General features: G+C 38.9%; 1 pseudogene; it reads right to left on the bottom strand.

Moving 5' to 3' along the window:
* Window positions 1-421: 421 nt before the first annotated feature.
* LOC103125077 (cytochrome b5 domain-containing protein 1-like) lies at window positions 422-1,356 on the bottom strand (annotated as a pseudogene).
* Between the last annotated feature and the right edge of the window lie 5,730 nt (window positions 1,357-7,086).

Here is a 7,086-nt window from a genome sequence, read left to right as displayed (position 1 = left end):
TATATTGTGTGAGATATTTGTACTAAATAGGGTACATAAAGAAAATGTCATGGTATCTAGCTTGAATTATCTGGAAACCATTTACTTACTTCTTTATCTTTGAATTTTGCTGTCAAATACTACTCAGAAGTGAGATACCCAGTTTGCAAAAGACATAGCTTATTGCTCCGTTTTCGTAAATACCACCTTCCTGCGGCTACCTTATTCCCATCACTACCTTCCACTTTTCATCCCTGTGTAGGAATTCTTTTTCTCTTACTATCAAAATGTCCTGCCTGGGTCCTGTGTGACTGTCAAATGCCACATATCTATAAAATATGAATAACTTGTCTGCTTGTTGTATCATTCCTAAATAATAATTAAAACATCCAGGACAGTATTCTCCTAGCAATTTTAATTGTTTCTGAAAGGTATTGGCATCACATGTCAGTTCCCAGAGTGGAATAAGGGCTTAAATCCAAAGAACCCCCTCCCCCCCAGCCCAATGTTTTTCATAGAGATCACAGAAACCCCAAATGCATCTTGAGTCTGCATGTGCCTCCATCTTCTTTCTTATAACTCGGTGAGATCATCATTGAGATGAAGCATTATTGCAGGCAAGTAAAGGGGGTCGTCCATTTTGAGAAGTTCAAAGTCATCCTCCTCATTGTAGATCCCATTTTCTTCCATAGTACGGTCCATGTTCAGTATCCTCCCATCATATTTCCATGTGTAGCTGGCAGCATGTGCATTATAAGTGAGGAATCGGTGTGCGATTTCCCACATGGTTTCCAGGGTGCCAACCTCCAATACGTGGTCTTGTCCGGTGAGCAAGTTAACGAGGCGGATGTGCCGGGTCTTAGAGATCAGTCGCCCCACCATATATTGAGTCCCGTGCCATCAAGGCTTACCATAATCAGTCGCCCAATCCGAACGGGGCAACTGGGGTGGAATATGGATGAAGCGACCCCACGGGGTGCGGTATCTCAGAGTATTGGTTAGTGGATCTACGTGCTTGCGGATGTCTTTTGTCTTCGCATCAAACCAATGGCTGATATCCGTCCCTGCTGCTTCTGCAGTGGGTTTCAGCAGTATGTCTCCTTTGTACTCCTTTGCCAGTGGCGTTAGATCGTACACATGTCCAAGGTAAGATACCCAGAGATCGTCCTCTTCTTTGTGTTTAGCGACCTCAGCAGTTGTGAAAGACCGAGGCTGGAAATAACGAAAAATCTGGTCCTTTTACCAGGCCCCGGCGCTGTGAGCTTTTTCTCTTACTATCAGAGTCCGTAGCTGCTTCTGCACTCTTCGACATGTCTTCACAACTACACTCTTCCTCTGGCCCTAGAGCTAAGACTAGTGTGCTTATCTGCTGGTTTGGAAACCACTATTGCAGCCAAACCACTGCTGAGATCACAAAGGGAGGAGGGGCATGGAATGTCTGCCATGGGAAACAGTTCCTTTCAACTACTCAACTAATTTAAGTCTTTTGTAATTTGTATCCTAGGTGTTGCTGTTCATGAGTGGTGTGAATTGGTTTCTTGTCTATTGGCTCCTCAACCTGTGATGCCAGTAAACTTTGTATTTTCATGAGTGAGTGAATCTAGTATAAGTAAGCCACTCTCCCAACTGATATCCACAAAGCTACAAATGAAAATTCATGTTTGAACAAAAGCTTGTAAAGGAAACTTAGACTGATTATGTTTTCCAGAATTTTGAATGTTCATGTATTTCTTATGAGACAAAAATTTGACATATCAAAAATTACATTTTCTTTGAGATTTTTTATTGGATGCACTTACATTTATTGAATGAGAAATCTAACAAAGATTTGACAATCACAAAGCTTTCGTCTTTCTGCAGCTTTTTCTTCTAAGCCACTAAGTCTTTTTGAACAATGTATTAATGATGTTTATAAAGTCAGCACAATTCCTGGAGACAACAAGGACTTTTAAAGCTTCTGATGCTTGTTATCTGCCATTGTAAAGAAAAATTAAAGATTAAGATAAGTATTTAAGCCCCTCCTTTTTTTACATTAACCATGAGATTAGCAAAAAATTTAAATCACTGTGTATTGTCAGTTACCCAAGATAGTTATATTAAGTGTGAAATTTCTATTAAATCTGTCTTCAGTCTATACAATCAGATAGGGCAATATAGAAAGATAAATTCAATCATTTCCCCCTTATATGTAATAACCACGTGTATATATAGAAAATTCTCACTTAATACCATTGAAGTATTCATGTAAAATTCAACTTTAAGTAAAACGCTGTGTAATAAAATAAGGTCCTCAGTCAGTGCTGGCCAGAATTATTTCTTTCAGTAACAGTACAATAAAATAAACTTATGATAAACAATGTTATTCAAAGTCCTACCATAATTTAAAACCACCCACCTCCCCTATTCAATTTTTATAGGATATAAAATGGGTTAATCCTGGTACTTTGCACATGATTTTGAAAGCATTAAGTCATAACATCCTGATGCTTAATATGTGCCAGGAACAAGCTAAAATATTTATGGGCATAATCTTCACAATAGCTCTAAAGGAAGGTCTGATTAGTGTTCCCATTTTGTGACATGCAAGATGAAAGCAAGTAAAATTATAAAATTAGGTAAATTGTCAAATATCACAGAATATAAAATTATGAATCCAGGATTAATACTCACATTAATATGACAGAAAAGGACAGGCTCTTGATCACTACACTACCCTCTTTTCAAATTGGTATCTCATGCTGAAAATTATTAATCCTTTTGAGGAAACCCCCTGAATTCACCCAAGAAGATGAGCATGCACCATTTTCCCTGTGTCTTTAATGATGAGTAGTTAATAACAACTTGGTTAAAATTACAGTTGGAGACACAGAATAAATTTGAACTAGGTTATTTTCTCTTTCCTTGCTAATTCTTTTATAATGACACCCCAATTTTTAGCCTTTAAGGCCATATTTCTTTTTTCTGTTCTTTTTATATTATCTTTCATTGATTTAATAATGACAGACAAGACCGTAGGATAAGAGGGGTACAATTGCACACAATTCCCACTTCCAGAGTTCCACATCCTATCCCCTCCATTTAAAGATTTCCTATTATTTATCCCTCTGGGGTTATGACTCAGGGTCATTATAGGATGCAGAAGGTGGAAGTTCTGGCTTCTGTAATTGCTTTCCCACTGGACATGGGCATTGGCAGGTTGATTCATACTCCTAGTTTATTTCTTTTCTCTCTTTTTGTTTCTTTTTTACTTATTTTTAAATATTTATTAAGAGATACTGAATAAACAGAGAAACATGGATGACTTTAAAAGAAATAATATACACATTATAGGCCTACAAAAGGAAGAAAGAGAGGGAGGGGAAGAAAGCATTCTACAGGACATAATAGCTGAGAACTTTTCTAATCTAGAAAACATAAAAGACATAAACTTCCAATAATCCTAGAGCATCCCAAACAGAATTAACCCAGACCTAAAGACAGCGAGACACATCATATTTAGAGTGGAATGGAATAAGGATAAAGAAAGGGTCATGAAGGCTGCAAGAGAAAAACAAAGAGTCACTTACAGAGGAAAACCCGTAAGATTAGCAGTAGACTTCTCCAAACAAACACTACAGGCCAAAAGAGAATGGCAAGATATCTATCGAATGCTCAGTGAGAAAGGCTTTCAACCAAGACTACTGTATCTGCTAGACTGTCATTCAGACTACATGGAGGCATAAAAATATTCTCTGCTAAGCAACAGTTGAAGGAATCAATTATCACCCAGTCTGCCTGGAATGAAGTTCTGGAAGGTCTCCTATAAACAATCAGATCACCATAAACATGACATATATCAGAACACTCTAAAAATCAACAATAGTGGCATTAAAATATCTTCAATATATAATATCAATAAATTTAAATGGCCTTCATTCACCTATTAAAAGGCACATAGTAGGAAGATGGATGAGAAAACACAACCCAACCATATGCTGTCTACAGGAAACCCACCTAACTCAACAAGACAAACACAGACTCATAGTGAAAACATGGAAAACTTCCATACAAGCCAGTGACCACAAAAAAGGGCAAGAACAGCTATGCTCATATCTGACATGATAGACCTTAAAATAAATAAAATTTAAAAAGATATGGATGGACATTACTTAGTGCTAAGAGGATCAATCAATCAAGAGAATTTAATGATTATCAACATCTATGCACCCAAGGGAAGGCCATCTAAATACATCAAACATTTACTGAAAGAGCTACAGCAATATATTAAAAGCAACACTGTAATAATATGGGACTTAAACACCCTACTCTCTCAAATTGACAGATCAGGCAGGAAATCAATAAAGAAACAAAGGAGCTAAATGAAGATACAGATAAACTAGAACCACTGGACATTTTCAGAGTAAAAATGGTGATTTCACTGTTTTCATCCCATCTTGGAGGGAGCTTGAAGAAATCATGTTAACTGAAATAAATCAGAAACAGAAGGATGAATATCAGACGATCTCACTCACAGGCAGAAGTTGAAAAACAAGATCAGAAGAGAGAACACTAAGCAGAACTTGAACTGGAGTTGGTGTATTGCACCAAAGTAAAAGACTCTGGGGTGGGTAGGGAGTTCAGGTCCTGGAACAGAATGGCAGAGGACCTAGTGGGGGTTGTATGGTGTGGAAAAATGAGAAATTCTATTTATGTACAAACTACTATATTTACTGTCAAGTGTAAAACATTAATCTCCCAATAAAGAAATAAAAATAAATAAAATAAGGTCAGAATGAGGGGGACACGTGGTAGCCCACCTGGTTGCTCAAGGAGCCTGGTTCGAGTCCCCAGTCCCCACCTTCAGGGGGATAGCTTCACAAGTGATGAAGCAGTGTTGCAGGTGTCTCTCTCTCTGCCTCTCTCCCTCTCTATAACCACCTTCCCTTTCAATTTCTGTATGTGTCTACCCAATAAACAAATAAAGATTAAAAACTTAAAAAGGGAAATATTATGAAATTATATAAATAACAGTAACTGTAAACCTCACTGATCAGATATAGAGCCATGTCTATTCATATTTAGCACAGAGGTCTGTGTAACATCTGCATCCTAGGTGGGCTGCATTTGATTTCCATGGTCATAGCTAGGAACATTCTAGGCTGCACTCATTTCAGGACCAGTCTTCCTTGATTAGCAGAGTATGTTGGCCCAGTGTCCCTTCAGATTGGTCCCTCTGCTGTTCTGCTTTGAGGGCAAATTCTTGTGGAAACCTACAAGAGAGTTTATGGTGCTGTTCCTGATCAAGATAACTAGTGGTGGTAGAGAGAATATCTCCTTCTTCTCTTTCTCCTCCTCCTCCTTCTCTTTCTCCTCCTTCTCCTCCTCCCTCCTACTTCTTCTTTCTTTTTCTTCTATTTCTCCTTCTCCTTCTTTCTTCCCCTTCTTCTTCTTCTTCTTCTTCTTCTTCTTCTTCTTCTTCTTCTTCTTCTTCACTTATTCTTCTTCCTCCTCCTCCTCCTCCTCCTCTTTTCCTTCTTTTCCCACCATGGTTGTCATTGGAGCTGGCTACTAACACTGAATCCATTGCTCTTGACAACCATTGTCATCGTCTCCTTCTTTATTGTTAGATAGTATAGAGAGAAATTGAGAAGGAAGGGGAGATAAAGAAAGGGAGAGAAAAGAGACAACTGTGGACCTGCTTCATTGCTTATGAAGTAGACCCCCTTCAGGTGGGGAGCAGGGGCTTGAACCTGGATCCTTGAGCTTGGTAATATGTGTACTTAACTGGGCACACCACCACCCAGCCACCTCTAGATTTCTTCTTAATCTGACTTAGTGATTGCACAAATGAATTCCACTGACTTTTGCATATTAATTTTGTAGCCTAACTCCTTACTATATTGCCTGATAATTTATGGGAACTTCCTATTGGATTATTTCTGTTTCTGTGTGTATACTATCATGTTGTCTACAAACAGTGACAGTTTAACTTTATCTCTTCCAATTTGTATCCATTTAGTTCCTTTCTCTTGCCTAATTACTCTGGCAAAAAAAACTTCTACTATTGAGGCTAACTACTAAATCTCTGATCCAGTTGGAATTAACTCTTCTATATGATGAAATTTGGTAGTTCAATTTCATCCTTTTTTGTGTTTCTGCTAAGTTTCTGTAACACCATTTGTTGAATACAATCTCCTTTTCCTATTTGATTTTTTGGGTGCCCTTGTCAAAAATTAGTTGGCCATAGGTGTGGGATCTCATTTCTTGGCTCTCAATTCTATTCCACTTGTCTGTGGGTCTATTTTGATTCAAGTACTAAGCCATTTTTATTACAGTGGGCCTGTAATATGATTTTAGTTCAGGAAGCATAGTCCCTCCATTCTTGTTCTTTTCCTCTCAGGATTGGTGAGACTATATTGGGCATTGTCTGTATCATTCATTATTTATTTTTACTACTCCATCACCAAAGTTCTGTGTCCCTATCCCAATCTCCATAGATAGCCACTATAGTTCTCCTATAGTCTTAGATATACATTGACATTTTGTTTTTTTTCTCATTTGTATACTCAATTCCGCATATGAGTGAAACCATTCTGTAGTTGTCCTTCACTGTCATAATCAAGCAGCTTCATCGACTGCTATATGTGTTTCTTGTAGGCAGATAACATCTGCCTGATGCTGTATCGCCAATTGACCAATAAGAACGCGTTTGGCAAAGGACAGCCCCTCAACATTAAGTTGGAGGACTTGAAGAGCAGGATCAACAGCTTGAAAGCTGTCAGGAGCTGCTTGTTGCTGGCTTTGAAAGTGACTGGGATCCATGTGGATTCAGTCAGCTAGGGAGGATCATCAGTTTCCCCAATGAATGGGTACTCACGAGATGCACCACGGGAAGGTCGATCCAATGCATCCCCAGACTCTTGGAAACAGAGTTGGCAGTCAGCTGAGGTAAAGAACAAACACCTCATCACAGATCCTTGCAAGCGTCAACCCGGCTTTGACCTAGCACGTTGATTGGGACCTCCTCAATCGCTATCGAACAGGCCATGGCCAGTGCGCCGCTATGTTCCATCGCCGGGGAGCCAGAGACGACCCGAACTGCCCCTGCGGCTACAGACAGACTATGAC

The sequence above is a fragment of the Erinaceus europaeus genome, chromosome X (assembly GCF_950295315.1).
Source record: "Erinaceus europaeus chromosome X, mEriEur2.1, whole genome shotgun sequence".
Lineage (NCBI taxonomy): Eukaryota > Metazoa > Chordata > Mammalia > Eulipotyphla > Erinaceidae > Erinaceus > Erinaceus europaeus.
The sequence above is the reverse complement of the archived record's forward strand: the minus strand, read 5'-3'. Positions and strand labels throughout refer to the sequence as shown.